The sequence below is a fragment of the Pseudorasbora parva genome, chromosome 7, assembly GCF_024679245.1.
Source record: "Pseudorasbora parva isolate DD20220531a chromosome 7, ASM2467924v1, whole genome shotgun sequence".
NCBI classification, from domain to species: domain Eukaryota; kingdom Metazoa; phylum Chordata; class Actinopteri; order Cypriniformes; family Gobionidae; genus Pseudorasbora; species Pseudorasbora parva.
Genome location: NC_090178.1, coordinates 26,343,019 through 26,367,550, shown reverse-complemented (window position 1 = coordinate 26,367,550; position 24,532 = coordinate 26,343,019). Strand labels below are relative to the sequence as shown.

The 24,532-nt window shown below is 39.2% G+C and overlaps 1 long non-coding RNA gene across 2 annotated transcripts in view; it reads left to right on the top strand.

Moving 5' to 3' along the window:
- The window catches only part of LOC137083121 (uncharacterized), a 178,978-nt gene extending 154,802 nt beyond the window's left edge, over positions 1-24,176 (top strand). For both annotated transcript variants that reach the window (XR_010906458.1, XR_010906459.1), the window contains 3 exons: positions 18,546-18,667; positions 19,948-20,028; positions 23,851-24,176. This is a non-coding gene — a long non-coding RNA (uncharacterized lncRNA). The remainder of the gene's footprint in view (positions 1-18,545; positions 18,668-19,947; positions 20,029-23,850) is intronic.
- The last annotated feature ends 356 nt before the right edge of the window (positions 24,177-24,532 follow it).

The window sequence follows — 24,532 nt, the reverse complement described above, 5'->3', positions numbered from 1 at the left end:
AACTCCTCCTGTCACCACTGTACCTTACCATCATATACCAGCTGTCAGTCGGTCTCCCTCAATAGCCTCACCTCCAGACCCTGTAACAATCGGGGCTTCAGTACATCCTCAGCCACATCAAGTACTGTATCCTCACACTCAAATGGCATTCCCAGCCACTCATCCAGTTCCATCTCATACCCTTCCAGCTCAAGCATCAATGTTTATACCTCAAGCTCAGCCGCCTGGACTAGAGATGTTAGCAGCTTCAGCCTATGGGGTTCCAAAACCTGCCATACCAAATTTTGAAATTGGGCGTGAAAGTGACTTTGCACTGCTCAAAATGGCACTGGACAATCTAATGAATAATCAACAACACTTAAGTGAACAGTACAAGTATCAAGTGCTCCTAGGTCACTTAAAGCTTCCCAGTGCTCTCCAGCTTGCAAAGGCATATATGCATTATCCCCGGCCATACACAGCTGTATTACAAGCACTGCAAGATAAATATGGTCAACCACGCCAACTAGTACAGGGTGAGTTGGGAGCGATACTGAATGCTCCAGCAGTAAAGTTCGGAGATGCTGAAGTTTTTGATGACTTCACCTTATCCATCCATTCATTAGTAGGGATGCTCAGAGGGCCCAAATGGCTATGAGTTAAGGTGTGGATCTCATGTCGATCGCCTTCTGAGTAAAATGCCACCGTCTTAACGTGACAGTTTTGTGGAATATTGCTTTAGTCATGGCATTCTCCAAACTGGCACTGACCGTACCTATACCCTACCTGATTTCTCTGCATGGCTACAGTTAAAGTCTCAGGCTAAGCGTATTTCCAACAGGGCAGCAGCGCTTTATCAAAGTGAGGCAACCAGGACAGCTAGAAAGGATCTCCGCCCACCTTCTCGCCCTAAGGACAGATCAACCTCAATCCTTTACTCCACTAACAGTAACGCACCTGTTCAAGGACAATCAGTGGTGAAGACGCCCGCAGTTCAACCATACTGTCCATATTGCAATAATAAGGACCATTTCCTGAACTCTTGTTCTAAATTTAAGCTACTAACCACAGAGCAAATACTGAGGTGGATAACGGCTTGAAAGCGTTGTTGGAAATGTGGAAGGACACATACTTCAGACAATTGCACTCTGAAGTGAGGATGCAAGACCTGTAAAGAGCTGCACCTTACCATTCTCCACGAAGCAGCCCTGCAGACACAAAAGAGTGTCCTTCTGGTCAACATTCCCACTTCTCAAGTATACTTAGATCGTCCCAACCGATCTCCCAAGGTGATGCTCAAGGTAGTTAGGGTCCTACTTCATAATGGAGATAAAGCCATGGAGACATATGCAGTGTTAGATGATGGCTCTGAGCATAGCATTGTACTGCCACAGGCTGTGGAACAGTTAAACCTTGCAACAGTGCCTGAAACCCTAATATTACATACAATACGTCAGGATGTACTTCAGTTAAATGGGGCATCTGTTTCCCTCTCTGTGTCAGCTTTAAACAGGCCAACAAAGAGGTTCCAGATAAATCATGTCTTCACTGCAGAGAATCTGAGACTGTCTGAACACTCTTATCCAGTAGCTGTTCTCCAATGCAAATATGACCATATCAGGTCATTACCATTGCCACAGATTAAACGAGCACAACCCTTGCTACTTATTGGGTCGGACATGCCCCACCTACTTGTGCCAATCCAACCCATACGAATGGGTCCTCCTAATGCACCCATAGCTGTTCACACCAGACTTGGATGGACTCTTCAAGGCCCTGTTGGATACAGCCACACTGCTCCTTGTGATCAACAATGTCTGAACATCTCTATAGATGCTCAGAATGCAGAGTTACTCAAGAATGTTGAGCGTCTTTGGCAGATTGACACCCTGCCTTACATTAATGAGACAACAGCCACTTGTTCCAAGCAGGACCAGCATGCCCTGACACTACTACAAACGCACACTACTAGGGTAGAAGTGGATGGCATTCTACGATATGCCACTCCCTTGCTTAGATGACCAAACGCTGTCACCCTTAATGCCCCTAAGGAAGCAGTGCTAGCAAGTCTTCGCAGCACTGAACGGAGACTCGCCAAAGACCCAAAACTCTCTAATGCATACTGTACTGAGATGAACAAACTAGAACAAGCTGGCTATGTGGCAGAAATCTCCACTGAGGAAGCCGAAAAGTCCACTGAATCCTGGTACATTCCACACCATATGGTAAATCACAATGATTAAAACAGGATTGTGTTTAACTGTTCTTTCCAGTATCAGGGTCAATCTTTGAACGATCTTCTTATTCCTGGTCCCACACTCGGCCCATCTTTGCTTGGTGTTCTGCTTCGGTTCCGACAACACACTGTGGCTGTGAGCGGAGATGTGAAAGGGATGTTTCACCAGGTTCGCCTACTGCCAGATGACAAGTCAATCCTGCGCTTCCTCTGGAGAAACATGCAAAAGACTTAGCAGCCGAAGATATATGAGTGGCGAGTCCTACCCTTTGGCACAACATGCAGCCCGTGTTGTGCCATATATGCACTGCAACAAATAGCCCATGACAACAGCAGAATTGATCCCACTATTGCAGAGTCAGTTACCCAGTCATTCTACGTAGACAATTGTCTTCAAAGTATGGAAACGATTGAGAAGGCTAGAACTCTTGTAGATGGCCTTCGGCAATTGCTGCTTACTGGAGGGTTTGACCTCCGCCAATGGGCCAGTAACAAACCAGAAGTCATTGAACATCTTCCATCAGAAGCAAGGTCGGAAAGCAGTGAGCTATGGTTATTCCAAAAGAGTCCAGATCTTTTAGAGGGCACACTTGGACTGCGATGGAACTGTCTCAGCGATTCCTTAGGATACAAGCCTCGCCATGTAGAATGTCCCAAACCAACTCTGAGAAATATCTACAAGGTTTTGGCATCACAGTATGACCCTCTCGGGTATCTAATTCCATTCACCACTCAAGCCAAGATATTCATTCAGGATCTGTGGAAAATCCACTTGGGATGGGATGACTTCATTGAGTCTGACAGCCTACGAAATAGATGGCAAACCTGGGTACAGGAACTATCTGATTTGGAACAGCTAGATGTTCCCAGATGTTACACTCCATTTCAAGTATATGATGAAACATTCACCAGAGACCTACACATTTTCTGTGATGCCTCTGAGAGAGCATACGGCTCAGAATCATATATGCGTACAGAAGACAAATATGGGCATGTGCACATTTCATTTGTGCTGGCCCGTTCACGTGTAGCCCCCCGGAAACAAATGTCAATGCCTCGACTTGAACTAAGCGCAGCACTTACTGGAGCACAATTAGCTAAAGTTCTCCTAACAGAACTTACCGTGACCATCGGGCAAGTTGTTCTCTGGTCAGATTCCACCACCGTTCTTCACTGGCTGCTAGCTGACTCCTGTAGGTATAAGGTCTTTGTAGGAACTAGGGTTGCTGAAATTCAGTCCCTCACAGATGTTAGTTCCTGGAGGTACGTGGACTCTGGCAATAACCCAGCCGACTACATAACCTGGGGAAAGTCCCTAAAGGAGTTGACACAATCATGCCTTTGGGCCAATGGACCAGACTTCCTGTATCAATCAGAAGCATCCTGGCCAACCATGCTAGTTGCTGACCCTGAACCAGACACTGAATTAAAGAAGTCAGCAATCTGCCTCCACCTAGGCACTAGCCCAGATGTACAGCTCCCAGACACCAATCAGTATGACACCTGGAAAGGCTTGGTAAAGGCTACAGTGGCATCCCTGCACGGGGCGGCTCAATCTTCCACACCGCAGGCAGATGCAGCTGGACATTATGCTGCTGCCAAAAGGTTCCTTCTTCAACAAGCCCACAGAGATTCATTTCCAGATGATGTTAAGGCCCTCTCATCAAACCGACCCTTACCATCCAATAGCCGGTTAGTGTCTCTGTCTCCTGAATATGATAAAGATGCTGGGCTCCTTAGGGTTGGAGGGAGACTGCGTCATGCTGAACATATAGACATGAATGCCTTGCATCCCATAGTTCTCGATCCCAGTCAACAAATAACTAAACTCCTTATTAAGGAATATGATGCCAATCTCCTTCATCCCGGGCCAGAAAGAGTCTTTGCAGAGCTCAGACGTCACTATTGGATTTTGAGAGGCAGAGCAGCCATCAAGAAACATCAGCACAGCTGTATTGAATGTCAAAAGTGGCGTGCCCAACCTAGCATCACCATGATGGGAGATCTCCCACCAGCTCGTCTTAGGATTTACAAGCCCCCCTTCTATTCCACTGGAATGGACTGTTTTGGCCCATACACAGTGAAAATAGGACGACGAACCGAAAAGAGATGGGGAATAGTCTTCAAATGTATGACGATCCGATGCCTCCATCTGGATCTGCTTGAGAGTCTTGACACTGATGCCTTTTTGGTATAAGTCTCTACGGAGATTTATAGCTAGAAGAGGCAAGCCCTTTGAACTCTTCTCTGATAATGGCACCAATTTTGTTGGAGGAAACCGAGAGATTAAAGAGGCCTATGATGCTATGGTACCTCAGTTAAAGGAGCAGTTAGCTGAACAGAAAATCCCTTTCAGATTTATTCCACCCAGTGCTCTACATTTTGGTGGGGTGTGGGAGAGGGAAGTAAAATCAGTGAAACAAGCCTTGAGAGTCATTCTGAAGGAACAGACAGTCCCTGAAACTGTCCTCCGCACAGTTCTCATTGAGGTTGAGGGTATTATGAATGCCAAGCCTTTAGGTTACATATCATCAGACATCGCTGACCCAGACCCGATCACACCCAACATACTGCTCATGGGTCGCCATGACTCCTCTCTCCCACAAGTAATGTATGACTCCGGCAATCTTTTTGGAACCAGAAGATGGAGGCATAGTCAAATACTTGCAGACCAATTCTGGGCTAGGTTTATTAATCACTATCTGCCAAATCTCCAGGAGAGACATAAATGGCAAAAGGACAACGACAAGCTCAGGGTTGACCAGGTAGTGCTCATCATGGACCCACAACTTCCACGAGCCCTCCATCTTCTGGTTCCAAAAAGATTGCCCAAGATCAATCAGGTTCGATCTTCCCTGGACCTGATGGGCGCATAAGGACAGTTGCAATTCAGGTCAAAGATCGGATTTATGTTAGACCTGTGGCTCGGTTAATCCCACTACCCAAACTCATGGATGATGACAATACCCATCCTGCCATTTAAAAAGGGCTTTCTACCAGGTTCAAAAGTCACAAGTGACATTTGGGGGCGGCTATGTCCGAAAGCCCAACAACGCCCCCTGTAGGTATCTATGTATATAAGTTATTAAGCTTGAACCCAGAACATGTCTGGACAAGTCTCCACAGGCAGTATATACACAGAGGTGGAGAGACTGAATTTTTTTCTCTTGCACAAAATGGACTGCTGCATGTTTGTGGTTCTGTGAGTGAATGATTAAGAAACCACGTACCGTATAGATGAATGCCTGTAATACCTCATACATGCAGAAATAATTGGAATAAAACCCTTCATCTGGGAAACTGTCTCTCTCACTTCCGTTTCTCTACCCGGAAACTCTTACCACCATTTCTACTAGTACCTAACCGAGCCCTTTGAGCGTCCCATACGCTAGTTTAAGTATATTAACAATTTAGTTGTGGTCCTTCTACATTTTTGCTCGTGCTCCTAACTTTTTGAAGTTGTGAGCACCAGTGTGAGTGAGTGAGTGATTGAGTGAGTGAGCTCTAAAAAATGCTGGGTAAAAACAACCCAAGTTGGATTGGAAATGGACAAACCCAGAAATTAGGTTGTTTGAACCCTATAGTAAATGGACCCGTTCAAACAGCCCAATTTCAGGGTTTGTCCATTTTCAACACAACTTGGTTGTGTTTAACCTAGCAGAGTGTGTGTGAGCGTGAGTGTGTGATTTGAGTGTGAGTGTGTGTGTGTTAAGGTTGGTGTTGCAGCTGTTTTGAAAGATGTTGAATCTTCAAGATTACGCCTGGCAGCATTTTCTGATGGTGCAAGAACAAGTGCTGCAAAATAGGTTTTTATGGCATCAGAAGCCATAAAGAACAAGTTGTTCTGGGTGTATATAATAGGCTTTGGTGGAAAACACAACAAAGTTTAATGTATTATTTAATGTGATTTTGTGTACGTGTCTAACAGAACATATAGCACAGTCACAGGCCAGAGATTCCCTTATTTGTTTCATTGCAATTCGGGATCAGAATCCCAGGGCTCACAAAGCCCAACGTCCCGGGGCTATGTGTTTTCCTGTCGGGCTACCAAAACCTAAGCACGTCAGCAGGCTGGTGAATCTTAAATAGTGAAATAACATTCATTTCTTGATCTCCGTTGTTCAATCTCTTGACTTGATGTTTGAAGAGTGGCCGCTTGTATCTGGTTTGCGCTTATATCCACCGATCAGGCGGGCCAAGTATTAAAAAAATCAATCAATCATGGGTGGACGAGGGGATAAATCATTGTGTTTGTTTGATAAAAAAGTTTTGAGACTGAGCCCTGACTGGGCCTGACAGAGAATTATTCTGGCCGCTTTCAAAACAATTCCTCCCTCATGTGAACTGACAGGAGAGCAAAAGCTCATTAATATGCAAATCTTCTCCAATCCTAGCCGTAAGCGTTTACTTCTAACTCTCCAGTGTGGCACACCCATCAAAACCAGTGTAGAAAATAGCCTATTACTTATGATGTTTTTGAATGTAAAAACCATGCAAACGTTGTTAGTTGACCTGACAACAGTATAATAATAAAAAAAAAAAAAAAGCCAGTTCATGTTGTTCAACTCTGACTCCCAAAGTGCACTCTATTACCCAGTGTTGGTTTGGGCTTTTGCACTTTGCTTGTAATGTCAGGAATATAAAGAATGGATCCAAGAGCAGAGGTTGACAGGATAACAACAGTCTTTAATGAGAATATAAACAAGGCAGTCTGTCATTAAGGCAAACAGAACTGGAGAAGCAAACTCAGGGTTTTGTGACATATGAGGACGCAAATGTGTATAATGACATGGCTATGACACAGGTATTACAAGAAAAGGGTGAAATATGAGGACATTGGCCATGTCCCCACTTTTCAAAATACTTATAAATCATACAGGATGAGGTTTTTTTTAGAAAGTAAAAATGCAGAATGTTTCCTGTGATGGGTAGGTTTAGGGGCAGTGTAAGGGGATAGAAAATATGGTTTGTACGGTATAAAAACCATTATGCCTATGGAATGTCCCCATATGTCACAAAAACAAACGTGTGTGTGTGTGTGTGTGTGTGTGTGTGTGTGTGTGTGTGTGTGTGTGTGTGTGTCTGTGTGTGACAGATCTACTGCAGTAGATAAGTCAAGTCCTTCCAAATACATTAGCCTTAATCCCTCAAGAAAGCAGTGTAGTCTTCTCGACAGTATTTAAGGTTTGATTATGCACATTATCCTTTCAAAGGAGACTAAGGGCTGCTGCCTTTACGGGGTCATGATGTGGATTTTTTATTCTTTTTGTATGTTCCTTGAGGTTAACTTATATTAATCATTGTTTTGTATATACACTCCAACAACCCAAGTTGGGTTGAAAAAGGACAAACCCAGAAATTGGGTTGTTCGAATGGGTCCATTAACTGGGTTCAAACAACCCAATTTCTGGGTTTGTCCATATTCAACGCAACTTGGGTTGTTTTTAACCCAGCATTTTTTAAGAGTGTATACCGTAATTTACAGACAAAGCATTATGAAATAATTTGCTTGTCTGTTTCTTCTGTCAGCAAAGTTTCTTTGACCTAAACCAGGCTCTCCATCCCAACGGTTTTAGCAGTTTATCCACCGATCAACTAAAGGTGTCTGTTCACAGATCCCAAGTTTATCAGTAGCAACAACGTTTTCATTGGAGTTGTGAAAAACCTTTGCAGAGAATGATGTGACAAAACATCCCACTCTCCTGCGTTAAAGGAGGCAGACTTCAAGCAGTCTGAAAATTCAAGCAGTCTGCTGCACTGAAGACAATTACACCTGAGGGTCTTGTCAAGAATGTCTGGTTTTATATGCAGCTGCATATGGGATACAGTGCTAAAGAGGGCAACTGCCAATTGAAGTCCAAAGCTCTCCTCCTAGACCCGGGCCGAAGACGGCACACAGTGGGGCGAGTAGGCCCTGAGGGGTTACATTGGTGCTGTGACCCAGATGGGAGAGAGGTTTAGGAGGGAGAGGGTAACGGAGGCCAGCTAGTAAGAGCTGTGCTGGTAAACCTCACTACCCTGTTCTCAATAGACATTTTACGGACTGCAACCTTTAGCCTCCTTGTTAGATCACCCGCCTCCCACACCGGAGATCTGGGTTTGACCTTGGTTCCAAAGAGTGGGGCAAGTTTAACCACAAAATGCATTGCTGGCAAGTGTCAACAGCTACAAATACATGGTTAAAGGCCACATTTTTCTTCTCCTAATGTTAGGTACACTAGTAGAGAGCCCATGGGGGTGAACTTCCTCGGCTCTATGTTGCCACGAATTTGTAAAGCAGCTGGCACAGTGACAATCTACACCGATCACTGCTTGCAAAACAAATGATGTCAGTGTCTCTGTGATCTTACTGGATTGTGAAACTTCAATGAGAGTAGATGCTGGAGCAGTATCCTTGCCTCTGGCTCCACACAATGTGTATAGCAATTAAAAACTCTTTATACAGCAAAAAGGAGTGCTAACTTATATGATCAATGCTTCAACAATTGCACAATTAATGGTGATATCCATAAATGTTAATAATCAATCTTTAAGAATGCTTTCCACTACGTCTTTGTAGCTGCATCTGTGTTGCTTGGCAGTGGCAACCATTTTGTGGAACTGTTTTTGAAGAACTACATTATATCAGGCAGAAGAATAACTTTGTTATCACGATTCAAATAGCTTAATTGGCATGGTAAAAGAAATCTTTACATTGCCAAAGCAAATAACAATTAAAAGAATGAAAAACAAATGTAAAATAAAATATAACATCTAATACGGTTAAAAATAAACATTGCAATATAAAAATGTCTCTATACTAAGAGTGTGGAGGTCTTAGCTGCTGGCTGTTCTTTTGTAGGACCAGGTTTGAGCTTGCTGTGCCTTAGGAGGTATCTCTGTAGACACTCAGGTTGTTCACAGATTTTAAATAGTCCTGTTTTGCTAATATTTTTGCCAAGGTAAGTGTAGTTCTGCGTGTGTTCAAGGTGCATGTCTTTTTTTGGAATATCATTATTTTTGTCTTTTGAGGGTTAACTGACAGAGCCTGAATTTAAATGAATTTATGCAATTCATTTTGGTTTAACACCATTATATTAGGGTTCTGGTTTAAATGTGATTGCTTTATGTTAAATCGACTTGAAACAGTTACTCTTTGACTTTTGAAATAACATATTTCAATCATGCAACACAAACACACAGGACTTTCACTTCTCATCATGCTTTGGAAAGGGGCTGAATGCGGAGACCATATAAAATCACTTATCTTTACCACATATCTGGTTTGCAATGACACAACAATTTTCTGTTTGCTGATTAGAATTTCAAAGTCAGAATCGGAACATATTTGACTAGGGTGTTATTCCCTGCCTCTGGCCTAGAAATTGGGGCCAAGAATTCACCCTGTCAGATTGGCATTCCCCCTGCTGCTTCTTTTCATTCATCTTCTTTCTAATAAATGGGTGTGACAGATGTTTGACGTAAACACCCACTGTAATTGAGCTTTCTTAGTAATGAAGACCTAGCTGTTGGTCTGGAACAGATGCTTTGTTCATATGATGTTTTATTTACCAAGTATAAGGAAATATAATTGTGTTAGACCAGCCACTGCTGACCACCTGTGTTTGTGATTTGCTCGAACAGAGTGTAGAATCTAACAGTTTCTATTAGAAAGCCAGAAGATCAGCCCTACACATTTAGATTTTTACCACCAGCTGTTATATTTAATGTTCACAGATATATTTTAAATTACCAAATCAAAAGATGGTTAGATTGGAGTGTAAGGCTTTTTTTGAATTTCTGCATTTCTCAGCACTTCAAAAGAAAGGAGAACATTACAGTTTTAAAATGTAAATCCAAGCAAGTAACTTCACAAGGCATGAAAGGTCTCATCAGATTTTATTAACAGAAATCCTTTTAACAAAATAACTAGATAGCAAAGGCAAAACAATACTACATATACAAAAGAAATGCTATTTGAAAGAAAATTAAATATATATGCATATATGCATTCAAAATAATGTTTACAACTGATTACAAATATTGCATAGGCCTAATTCTCTTAGAAGTGCTAATTTCATCTCACAACACAATGGCAGCTGACACTAAACTTTATTTTTCAATATCATATTATTACACACAGCACGACAAAGTGTAACATCATCCTTTCATTTTCTTTAAGTTATGATATTCAGTATAGAGAAAATGGTAGCACTTTATTTTACAGTCATGTACATGTACATGACTGGGTAATAACTAGGTTCTTACCCTGAACCTAACCCTAAACCTAACCTTAAGCTATGTATTACCCTTACCCAGTACATTGTACACAGACGTAAGTGCACATAAAGTACATCCCGATAAATCAATAGTGCCCAAAATTATGAGTATATGAGTATACTTTATCAGATATAGCTTGGCATACAAACACAACCATTTTGATTAATTTTGGCTATGCATACAGTACCTTCTAAATATGTTTATGAAGTACACCTATACTTTATCTAGCCCTTAAGGTCCTAATATGTACTGTTTAAGGGCAGACAATCTAAGTAATTTTAGTAATTTAAGGGTGACAAGCTTGCTACACTGTAAAAAAAACATATTTAAAAAATAAGTTACCTGGTTGCCTTAAAATTTTGAGTTCATTGAAATGAAAAATTTGAGTTAATATAATGAACATTTTTAAGAATCGACAACCTTTATTCAAATATTATTAAAATATTTTGTAAGCATATTGGGTAATTGTTTTATTTGCGATGACAGTGTAACATGCCAAAAACGTATATGTTCAATTTCAATAATACTTTTTTAAGTTAAACAAATATATAGAAATATATATAGATATATAATATATAGATATGTGTACTCACTGGCACAGCATTTCATTGCATTTTGCTTCCACAGCGGCAATTTAATTTCTTACCCTGGTTGTACAGTTACCTTGCTCCCACAAACCTCAAATGGATTTTAAATCCATTTATAGTTTTAATATTAATTAGCGAGTCCACAAACTCGTTCTCTCAAATTGCATGTGTATGCAGAGCATTCACAGAATATAAGGGCTGCACGCCCCTGATATAGTATGTATGTATATGATATATAGAGTATATAAAACTCTGCAGGACAGTGGACCTTCAGGACTAGAGTTATATAAATGTCACTTCAACATTATTGTCAAAATTTGTTTTAGATAGGCCTAATACAATTTCTCTATTTTAGTGTCAGTGCCTCTATGTTCCAGCCTTTGTAGCACAGGTCAGAGTTAAAGGGATAGTTCACTCTAACTCATCATTACTCACCCTGATTTTGTTCTAATGCAGAATTCTTTTTTGGACCATAAAAGAAGAATAAAATAAAAGTCACACTCACGCTCACCCATATAATAGTAGTGCATGGTGACCAGCTGACCAGCATCTACCTTTTTTAAAAAGACACGAAAGTATCCCAGAATGGTCCCATGCAAAATGTGTCGTATATATTCCAATTTTCTGGGGGTATGCTGAAATGTAGGCTTTGTTTCGCACACAGACAGGGCTTCGATTAAACCAGAATTAGGCCTTAGTTAAATTAGGGCATTTATGTAGCTTTTATAAATATTCCTAGAAAAAAAAACATTACTGGTCTTGAGACAAAGCAATGACAGTGACATATTTCAGTTAAAACAGCTCAAACATGCATTTTAGTCTGGGGCTAGACTTAAGCCTTCTAAGTGAAACTGGGAAGTAATGCATTATTTGATGGTAATCCTGACCTGGCCATTGGTCTTCTATGCTCAACTGTGCGTTTTTAAGAGACACAGTTCACTCTGACTCGGCCAGAAAAAGAACATAAGTGAGAAATAAAAGATAAAGAGATGAAAAACATGACATGAAACAACACCTAGAAATACCAAAAAAGTATCCATGAAGTTTCTTCAATGAGTTAAATATCTCCGGACTGGAACTCTGTTTGTCTGATGAGGCAGCTACAGATGTACAACAACAGTTATATCAACCTCAGAGAAGAAAGTACATGGATTATATTTTATGACACATTTTTATTAATCTTGATATTTCTCAATTGTGAGCTTTTTTTGGGGGTGAGTAGAATCTTGCAAATGTGCAGTCAAGCTCGGAAGACAACAGCCAAAGTCAGGACATATGGCATTAGAATAACAGTAGGGTGAGTAAATGATGAATTCATTTTCATTATAGGGTGAACTATCCTTTGAAGGTTACCTTTAGTTTAAAAGACAAACACAAACACAATCTATAAAGATGAAAAGTGATTATTTTGGTAATTTAGCGCTTTTTTTCTTTTCTTTTTCTAATGTGGCGTACAGAACATGCATTTCAGGGTCAGTCTCTCTGGAGCAACTGAACTGAAGCCATTTGACCTGTAGCAAAAAAGGCAGAAGTCTATTCATGAAAGTAAAACATGCATTACTGAACTGTAATGGCCTTTATTTCTTCTAATGAGACAGAAGGACAACTTCAGCCTTACACATGACCTACTTTGTTGAAGGGGGGGTGAAATGCTGTTTCATGCATACTGAGCTTTTTACACTGTTAAAGACTTGGATTCCCATCCTAAACATAGACAAAGTTTCAAAAACTAATGTTGGACTTTGGTGGAGTATTTCTGTGTTAAAAATACTCCTTCCGGTTTCTCACAAGTTTCGGAGAGTTTTTTTCGAGTATGGCTCGACTTGACGTTAATAGATCGGAAGGTCCTTGTCTGGGCCGTACGGGCTCTTCTCCCAGTAGGGTGCGCGCGCGCGCGTGACTAGAGCGAGAGAGGAAATGCACGCCCATAAACACTCAGGTGCAGATCCAGTCGATCCAGGCGCCGCGCTATTCCTATGGGTGACTTCAACGCTTCAGCACAGCATTCCGGGAAAGGCAGCGGAGCATTTGACCCGATTTGAACGCAGAAATGACGGGAAGCTTCACAACGCTTCAGTCGCGCCGCAAAAGTGGATCTCCACCGTTCACTGCTGTCAGGACTTCACCAAATCATACCAAAGAAGTGTGTTTTTGACAGAGCGCGATAAAGGTTCGGTCCTGCTTTGGAAGCAGCCGGTGAGTAAAACTGCTTCAAATGTCTCTGCTGTTGGCTATCGTCGCATGAGTAAACATCAGTAAACGACACGATCGCGTGCTTCGTCATTCAAATGCACTAACGGACTATTGTTGTTCTATGTGTAACGTTAGACTAGTCTGACGTGCAAAACCGTTTTGCTTGCTACTGCTAAGGTTTAGTCGCATACAATAGTCCATAAACCGAAATCATGTCCTCATAAACTGCGAGTAAACAAGCGCAAATGTTGACAGGCCACTAAATACAGTACATACCACAGAGACGGCCGTCCTGCTGTTGCTGTTTCTCCTGTTCAATTTATTTCTGCCTCAGATTTGATTCTGGATCATTATCTGTATTAGCTGAGCTCGATAGCCATGAGTTTCTCCACGCTTGAGGACGTCACCACTTTGCGCTCTCGTCATTCTTTAGCTCCGCCCACTCGATACGCCTCCAGGCGCTCTTTTTTTTCCGGAAAGACTCGGTACAGCCCATATTGGAATACTACTCTATAGGTACTCAAGATTGACATGAGATTGACTGAAACTGAGTGTTTCACCCCCCCTTTAAGGCACTCACCTTTTGAAACGGCAATACAAGCTGATGATGATTACAACAGCACCAACAATCCCAATGATCAAAGCAATCCCCCATGGAAGTAAACTTGCTGAATATACATGTAAAAAGATAGCAAAAGATAAGGGTAATCAAATAGCAAGGTGAGTTAACATATATATATATATAAATATATATTTAATATTTAAATATATAAATATATATTTAAAAAAAACAAAACATTTACCGGCTAAAGCATCTCTTTTACCGTTGTCATTATTGTTGTCATCTTGTTTGTCATGGGATCCATGTGCTGGTGAATGTTTTTTATCTGTAACTTTAGATAAATGCAATCCAAATCATAATTTATATACAGTAAAAAAAAAAATTAGTTTCTAGAGTATGTGTGAGGATTCATATGTTTACCCGTGTACTCAATATTGCATTCACACTGTAACAGAAGAAACATTATATTTTTAATGGTATAAAGCACACTGCATTTAGAAACACACAAACAAGCGTGCTAAGTATTTATTGGTGTGTAAATGAAATGCACATTCATTGCTCTTACCGTTTCACATTTCAGTTGCCATTGTAGGTTCTCACAGACACTGACTGTCAGGTTCACTGGTGTCACATCCTGTACAATCGGGGACCTCACTCCACCGGCATTCGGGGTTGAATCGACTATAAACGTCTCGTTCTATAAAACAAAACGGCAAACGGTTGAATTACAAAACGTTTGACTGTTTTAGAATAATATGAATAAAAATGTATCGATTAAATCCAGAACAATAAACAACCTGAAAGTACCATCCTTGTTCACAATGGCCATGTAACGTTAAGCATTTGATGTTCGAGGGAACCGTGTATGTGAATCCCTCGGACTCTCGCAGACTCTCACATGACACTTCCTGATTTGCAGGGCAATCTGAAATACAAGATTCCATTTAATTACACGACATGACTATTCAAATTTTTTTATTCTTCTGATCCATCAGTGGTGTTTAAATTAAATAGGCTGGGCCCTACTTGATTTAAGGAGTTCACCATGTTAATAACATTAACAAAACAATGTTAGTTATAGTAGAGCAACTCTTACCATTAGATCCCGCGGACTTTGCCAGAAAAAGTACAAATAGGCTCAAAAATAGCATTGTCTCCCACTGCTGGTGCAGAAAAAGCTGCGCTTTCATTTAAAGGTGGGCGTTGACTCCATGGGCGGGCCGTGGGCGTACTTCTGTGCTTCAGCCACAGACCGTAAAAAATAGTTTGCGCATTGCACACGGTAAAAATGAAACCCCCCCCCCCCCCCCCCCCCCCAATGAAAAAAATATATTCCTGTTTGATTTATAGTTAAGCACTTTGAAAAGTGGGGACATATGGCCAATGTCCTCATATTCACCCTCTCCATGGCTAACCTGTCATACCCATGTCATTATACACATTTGTGTCCTCATATGTCACAAAACATATGTCACAAAACACGAAATAGTACGAGTGTGCAATGTCGTAGAAAGTATACGCCAAAACTCATTTTGGCGTTCATATGAAACGCTGCTTTTCGCGTGCATATGATGTCGAGCATGTGCTCCTGTCATTGTCAGATCCCGTTGCACACTCGTACTATTTATACGCATTTACATTTACACTAGACGCTTTTATCCAAAGCGACTTACAAAAAAGGGGAGAGAAGCAATGAAACAAACAAGGCCAACAACCTGTAAGAGCTGTAAGAAGTCTCAATTAATTAGCACAGTACGCAATTATTATTATTATTATTATTTTTTAGCCATATACAATAGCCACCTACAACAAAAACTCATGTACGCAAAATACACTGGATTTTGATAGCTATGATAACAACCCATTAGGACTAAGGCTATTGCTCCAACTGTTGTCGTTAATGCAGATTCAGTGGCCCAATGGGTTGGTGTGCAAATAAACAAATTTATGTGTGATCGGGTTGGTTTGTCAGTCTTGGTTGGATTGTTGCAAGTACTGTATACTTTAAGTTTGTTTTATTTGTTAATAAATAGCTCCTTTTTTGCACTTGAATCCTCGCACAAGTTTTTCTTTGTATCAACCGTAACATAAATCTGTACAATTCAATAATTGTATTACTAATTGTAAACTATTATTTACAGAACAGTTATTATTTTACCTTATGCAATTTAAGATGCAAAGTAAAGTCACTAATACAATTGTTTCTTCCTTTTTTCTTTGCTTTGTCCTGTTTACAGCAAGATGATGTTTAGGTGATAGGTAAAGTACAGACTTATTTATTATTGGTGTTTTGTCTATTCTTGTGTGAGTTATGCTTTGCATTCCAGATATCAAAAAACAGGTTTTGTAATGTTAGCACTTAGCAATGTATAATATGTTAATTAGACCATTGGCATGTTGACCTAAAAGAAACATGGAATTGAAAAAAAAAAAAAAAAACATTGTAGCAATATAAAATCACATATTTTTCAGAGGATAGTTCAATCTGTAATTTTATCTCTTCCATCAGTAATTTTCTTTCAATTACCCACATTCAAAAAAACTAAACAAAAAAAATCTACGGGGTACTTTGTTAGTCAGAGAAGTCTATAATTGCCCAGGTTGGTTCAGGGGACTGGTTTGTTTAAATTGTTTGTATATATAATATTTGTGTGGCCTTGTTTGAAAAAACAACAAAAGCAAAGTTTTCATTAACATCATTGGGCTAAATAACCTAGAAAATGATTGTGCTCTAGTGGGGTCCTATGGTGGAGTTCTAGGGGAATAAAATTAATAGTCACCCACACACAAAGCAAAGGAATTAGATGACTTGATACTTGTAGTAAGACAAAATCACAACACACAGCACACTACACATGCACAGGCCTGTTTGTGGTGAGGGAGGGAATGGGGGAGGGAGGTTACGTGGAAATGATGGATATTACGTCTTTTCTATTCACTTTATACCAAACAGAAAGACATAAACAAATCTCAGTCAAAAGGGTTCTAACAAAGCAGCTTTTAATAATGATGCCTTTCTTGAAATTAGAAAGTAGTGTGTTTTTTTTCTTTCTTTTTTTTCTGGCATATGTGTGGCTGCAGAAATTTGTTGGCTCCAGGATGAAGAATTCTTGGAAACAAAACATTGCATCGTTCTTTGAATTTGGACACAAATTGGGGAACCCTCGTTGGAGACCACAGCCATTGGGAGGCCATGTAACCAAAAGACATGGTCGATGACAGCCACCACTGCCTCCTTGGCTGAACACACACACACACACACACACACACACACACACACACACACACACACACACACACACACACACACACACACACACACACACACACACACACACACACACACACACACGAATGAGGCATTGAATTCATGAACCGTGACAGTGCAGCTCCATGAACATAAGTGTAGTGCATGTGAATTGAAAGTCAACAGTATTAAAAAGTGAAGAGCCAGTGTTTATGTATGCTATGTCTGCTTCTCTAGAGAATCATATGCCTGACTTCAGTGTGATATTCCTTTTAAACAGGCTTCTCTCAACTGTTATTATTTAACCACACTTTTGCTGGCCATGTTGGAATTACTGCCTGCAAACAGAAGTCTACATAGCCATGCAGTAGCCATGTCAGATATTTCCTCATTTTTGAACTTTTTATTCGAATGGTGCATGTGACATTTGAAGGTAATTCCTCCTGCTGTGAATCATTTCTTTTCATTCATCCTCTTTCGAATAAATGGGTGTGACTGCTTGGTCTGGCACTGCTGTTTACCACACCAGTTTGTTTACATATGTAATTCTGTTACCAAGGTTACAGTAAAGTTTAAACGCTGCATGCACAGTTCTTTCAATCCGCTTACATGTAATCTTATCATGATCACTACTGAGATATGCAGATACTGCGTGTGTTTAAACACTCACTGTGAACAAATTCTCCTTTTTGCCATATAAGGCTTTTCATACGAAGGAAAAGAAAACCATAGTGAATTCATTTCAAGTCATTAAACAAAACAAATTATCCACTTTTTATTGCCTTTTATATATCATTATAAATAGTGGAAAATTCCTTTAAATGTATTTAAGTTCTTGTCTTCAAAATATTAGTAGAGCGCAGTCTCAGGAGTGCGAGGGGCAAATGTGGCAAACAGAGAGGCTGAGGGACAGTGAGAAAAGGCTGGTCGAGAATAATAATGAGCGATAGCTGCGTGCCGAACCTGTCTCGTGTCGGAGCATAAAGGAGGAGCGACAGTGAAGGACGTAGGGCTGGGAATCGATTCCAAAAATTTCGGAATCGACCAGCCCTAGAAGGACGTTCCACTGATCCAGAGCATGTGATTGGCTGTTCACTACTGTTGTCACTTGTAACAGTTGTTGTGACGCTCTGTGAAAGGCAGACATGTGGTTTAAATTCCCAATCTGTAATTGAGCTTCCTTAGTGATATGAAGACCTAGCTGTTAATGGTAGACTGAAACACATGGCTTATTGAGTATGAGAAGATAAAATTGTGTTAGACCAACATTAAGACACAGTCGACCATCTGTGTTTGTGTTTTGGATTTGCATAAAAGTCCATGTAAATAAATTCCATTTAAATGGGATAATTTTCTGAATAAAAATCTATTTCTGAATATTTGGTTTCATAAAACTCACCACTACAATAGTTCTGAGACAGTGTTGGGCTCTATTTCAGCATGTTTATGTTTATGTTTTTTTTTTATTGTTTTTTTTTAAAGGTGCACTATGCAACTTTTCGTCCACTGGAGGGCGCTTAAACGGCTCGCGAGTACCGGGACCTTTATTATGACGGGACGGGACACAGTCGCCGGGCGCCCACAATTCCGCTTTTTCCGGTCAGGTAAAAACAGCTATTTTTATCATATCAGATACATTTAAGGGGCCAAGGGCTTCGGCCATCCATCCACTCTCTTCCCTGAACTGAAATGAAGTAGTGGGCTGTACTTTCAACACGATTGACATCAGGTTCAAGTACGCCAGGTGGCTGGTGGTTATGTTGCCCGCATACCGCATACCGCCTCGCATGGCCGAGAGACTGGTATTACGATACCCGTCGGCCCGGGCTAGTAATGCTACTGCTAATTAAGGTTGATATCTCTGCAGCACTATAACTTAACATTTTTTTAATGACATCATCACCCTTATTTCTTCTCATTCTTTTGATGCGTGTAGGTCATTTTTTTGGATATTTTTACCTCAATTTTTACACAGGGCACCTTTAAGTAAGGAACATTGTATGTATTTATGTGCTTTATGAATGCCTTTTGTAGTCATTGGATTATGACTGTGTGCATGCTACAGTTTATGAGCTTTCTAAAAAGTTATACAAAACTGATACAAATTCAAAATAATTTGCCAAATTGGACCCTGAAAATGTACACACGGCCCTGTTATATTTGCTACAGAGCTTTAAGTTACTTCAACATTATTATAAAAAAAATAATAATTATAGGCCTATATATATATATATATATCCATATATATATATATATATATATATAATTTTTTAATCTTAATTTTTAATCTTTTAATTTTTAAATAAGACATTCATTTAATTAGAAAATTAGACAAATCTGATATTATTGTAACCTTATACCAGTTGAGATCGTTCTTTAATGCTGATCTATCTAGCAGAAGACACAAGCTGCGGTTTAAATCCCAGGTGGGGCATGTTATCACTGCGTTACAATGAGCCCCTATTAGAATGATGATATTCTATTATTGATTCTATTGAGAAACCATAAGAACAATGTGAATAATGACTGAGAATCAATGAGAATGATGTGCCTTATGAATATGTCTTTGCACTGAAATATCTTCAATGTCATTAACATAGCAGGGCTGTGATGTACATAATCTGTTTGCTGGTTTGTCGTTTGCGCATGTAAAAACAAGTGTCACTTGAAAGTGGCCTCTTTTTACTTTGGCATGTAGGCATCACTGCCTATTCCTTGAAAACCCTATAGCAATATGAGCCATGCCTTGACAAAAAAAGCTTGAGTCATTTGTGACTCTACGAACTCCAGACATTTCAGTACTAGAACATCAAAACTGACAGATATAATTTGTTTCACTTGTGGTAGCGTAACAGTAATTGAAACCTTTATATCAAACCTTTAGGCACAGTGGCATGACAAATAGCTATGTGGTTTCAGAGGAGCTCCAATTACACCAAACACATCTATCAGTCCAGAAACCGCAGTGAATAAGCTTCTTTTAAATCCTGTGATTCACTTTAAAATCTAATCCTGTGGCTTTATGGTTAAATCACCCTTAAAATACAACAGCTAACAGTGTTTGAAGTGTGCCTCTATAATTCCTGTCCTTGGCACTGTTTCTCTTGATGGAGCCCATGAGCCTAGCACATTTAGATTTTTACCATCATACCATGTTATGTTTGATCACAGATATATTTTAAATAAGCAAATCAGCTAAGAAATATAGTTGGATTGTTTAAGGCATTTATAATTTCACAGCAAGATTGGAAAAATGTTAAAGTTTCAAAATGTAAAAACAAAAGAAAATAACTTCAAGGCATGGAAGGTCTTATCAGTTTATTAAAAAGAAGTCCCTTTAACAATTATGGAATGTCAAAGCTGCCAATATTAAAAATAAATAAATACATAAAGAAATATACAAAGAAATGTACAAAAAATAAATAAATAAATAAATAAACATAGAAAAGACAAAAAATAATAATTATTTATATATAATGAGTATATAGTATATAATGAGTTCTGATTGGGCCAGCGGTTCCCGCGTTGTGATTGGACAGCAGCTGAGCCCGGAAAGGTCCCGCCTCTTACCATAAAGGTGAGATGCACCTCCGGCAATCCTTTAGTAATGTATAGGCTACCATGTTTGATTGACAGTCAAAGTGACGGTTATAGATGTAAACGTGACGAACACACAACAGTATTAACCTCAGAGAAGAAACCTAGATTGCATTAGCCTACATGACACGTTTTTTTTTTTATCAATATTGATTTAGCTACTCACAATGTGCTTTTTGGGCGAGCCGATGGTTGATGTAAACTGTGGCGCTAATATCGTGCAGTCGAGCAGAAGACCCCAAAGTCAGGATTTTCATTCTGTGATAGGCTACTGTCTTTTTTAAAAAAAAGCTTGACGATGGTCGTTATTCAGATCTTTTCTTTATGTATTTATTTTTAATATTTCTCTTGTTATTGTGTATTGCCTTGTACAGCACTGGTCAGCCTTGGTTGTTTTAAATGTGCTTTATAAACAAATAAACAACAACAACAACTGTCATTATGAACGAGCGCGAGCGGGACATTTTTATAAAAATCCTCCTTTTCTGGTCCTAAAACGAAAGAAGGGCATATACGGCATTATAATAACAGCAGGGAATTTCCAAGGGTGAACTATCCTTAAGTATATCCTTTAGTATTAAATTTAAAATACAAACGCAAACCCTTACAGATGAGATGCTAAAAGGTTCTAAAACAATGGAATGCTATTTGTGAAAATTATACAAGAAATGAATGAGTGGAAATAAAGAACTTGTAGCACGTAGCGATTATTTTGGTCATTTAAGACTTATGTGCGAATATGCATTCCATATGGGTGACTTGCTTGAAGGCATGAGGCATTAACACCACATTATCTCTTTCGGAGTCACTGAGGCCTGTAGCATAAAAAACAAAAGTCTTTCTGTGAAGGTTAATGTCCTAGACAAAAATCTACATATAGGCTATCATTATGACCGAACTGTAATGGTCTTTATTTATTCTAATGAGACATAAAGACAACTTATATCCAACTTTGTTAAGGCACACCTTATTTTCTGAAATGGTAAAAAATGCTGATGAATACACCAGCACCAACAATCCCAATTAAAGCAATTCCCCACAGAGGTAGACCTGATGAATATGTAAAAAGATAAGTTAATGGTAATCAGGATTTAGTACAACCAAAGAGTAAAGTGAATTAACTTAAACATGTAGGCTAAACCATTGCTTTTTTTTTACGTTTAGTTTAGTTTAGTTTAGTTTATTTGTTTATTTTCGAACATGAGAGAAATAAAAATACAATAATGTTCAGACATTATTAAAAGAAACAAGTAAAGGTGAAAGAGAAAAAAAATTAAAAAATATCTCATGAACGAAAAAAAATCGTTGCCATTGTGGTTGCTTCTTTGGAATCATGTGCTGGTGCAGCTGGTGAATTTTTCCTATCTGTAACTTTAGATAAATACAACCAAAAGCATCATTTAGCTACAACTAAAAAAGTTTTCGTTTTTAGAGCATGAAGGGTGTGATGATTCATGCTTACCGGCGATATTGCATTCACACTGTAACAGAAGAAATGTTTTATTTTTAATGCTATAGCAATAAAGCACACGAACAGCTAGCCAAGTATTTATTGGTGTGTAAATGAAATACACATTCATTGCTTACCGTTTCACATTTCAGTTGCCATTGTAGGTTCTCACAGACACTGACTGTCAGGTTCACTGGTATCACATCCTGTACAATCGGGGACCTCACTCCACCGGCATTCGGGGTTGAATCGACTATAAACGTCCCGTTCTATAAAACAAAACGGCAAACGGATTAATTACAAAACGTTGGACTGTTATAGAATAATAATAAAAAGTATCGATTAAATCAGAACAACAAACAACCTGAAAGTACCACCCTTGGTCGCATTTTTCAAAACACGAGATGTTCGAGGGCACCGTGTATGTGAATCCCTTAGATGAGCGCAGACTCTCGCATGACACTTCATTATTTGCAGTGCAATCTGATCATCCGAAATACAAGATTCCATTACAAGACATGACTATTCTAATTTAAAATTCTTCTGATTCATCAGTGATGTTGAAACAAATGATCAATGTAAGGAGTTCACATGTTACAAATAAGTAGAAAAACTCTCACCGTTAGATCCCGCGGACTTTGCCAGAAAATGAACAAACAGCCCTAGTATGGTCTTAACACCAGCCATAATCGCTGCTATATTACGAGAGTCTGTTCTACCCGGTAGCGACTCGCTCCTCTGCAGAATGCTGTATCAGAAATATGGCGCGTGTGACATTTAAATGAGGGTGCACGTACGCGCGGTCTCGAGCCATCCATCAGCACTAAAACATAGCTGTAGAGGGAGGGGGCCAGCTGCTGAGGATGCAGAGAGAGAGTGAACAAGCAAGTGTGCGAGGCTAAAATACAGTAGGATCTTGTGGTTTTGGATCAGATTTTAGTATCTCTTCCTATGCGTTCTTACCTGCAAACAGCAGTAGCCATTACATTCGTAGTGCATTTCGGTGAGAGAATTTTCTTTCTGAAAGCCGTGGTTTGTCATGAGAACAGGGGGTGTAGCCTACCAGTGTCAGTATGGTGTGCATCCTGATAAAAGTCATATGTGTGTCTGTCAGTCCTTAACACTGACACTATCAATAGCATCACAGCATCAGTTATATCACCACTATATGGTCTACCTATCAGGCCTCAGTGTATATTTAGTACATCATTAACCTAAATGGCTAACCCTAATTTGTGTACTCTCTCATGAGATAGTCGCTAGTGAAGAGTTTGTGGTTAAAATCGCAGCTTTAATTTGTAATATTGGTTTGTTATTTCTCATAAAGGTAGGCATTTGGCCTGTTCAATTTGAAGTGGGTTTTTTTTGTTTTTGTTTCGATTTTTTTTTTTTTTACCTTTGAGGTTCTTTGTGGCATCATTCTCAAAAAGCCTGCTTTTTAAAAATGGTTTATTTTAATCAATTAATCTGCGTGATAATAATTGATTAGGGTAGGATTATGGTTTGGTTGTGGGTTAGTTGCATGTAATTATCCATAATTTTTGTTGTTATTACTATGGTAGGCTACATGTAATATATGTAACACAAGGACACTGTAAAATAAAGTTTTTTTTTTTTTTTTTAAATAAAAATAGTGTTGACACTGAAAATCTCAATGGTTTAAACGTGCAATTGTTCTAATTTTTTTACATGCAAAGATTTTTTGCTCAATAGTAAAACGTTGCTAATTTTATTTTTCAGACCAAGAAAAGTTTCACAAAGAGGATGGAGGGCATTTGGATCTGCTATAGAGGTCCCGAATCCGAAGCGGGCAGCTCTTGGAGATTGGGGAAACCAGGACAGGATTCAGCAGTAGGCCTACCTGTAAATGAAAGAGCTGTTGGTGTAACGAGTAGGCTTTTTGTCCTTTCACCTAGTTTCTCCCAGTCTGTTAAATTACATACTTATTAAATTACATAATTACATAAATTAAATATATTATCACAATAACATTAGCTGCCAGGAAATGGAAAAAAAAAGTGTGTGTGTGTGTGTGTGTGTGTTTGTTTGTTTATATAATTTAAAGTCTACCAAATGTGAAAAACTTATTTTTATGTATATTATGTTTTACTAATAAAATCAATAACATATATGTTGTTCTTTGCATTCCAAATTATCATTCTGAGTATAAAATATGACATCGAATACACACATTTCTATCATACACTTCAGTTTTCCATGAATACAATCTTGAGTAAATGCAGTGAAAAAATTAATTAATACATTTTGTTAATGCGAATTAGGCAACTCGTGAAATACGTACGATTTAGTATAAATCGAAGTCGTAAGAATTATCCACCTCCTAAAATGGGTCTAACTTAATATGTTAAATGCTTTTTGACGCTCGTTCCTTTACTGCTTTTTCTTCTGAGCAGTCTTCAGA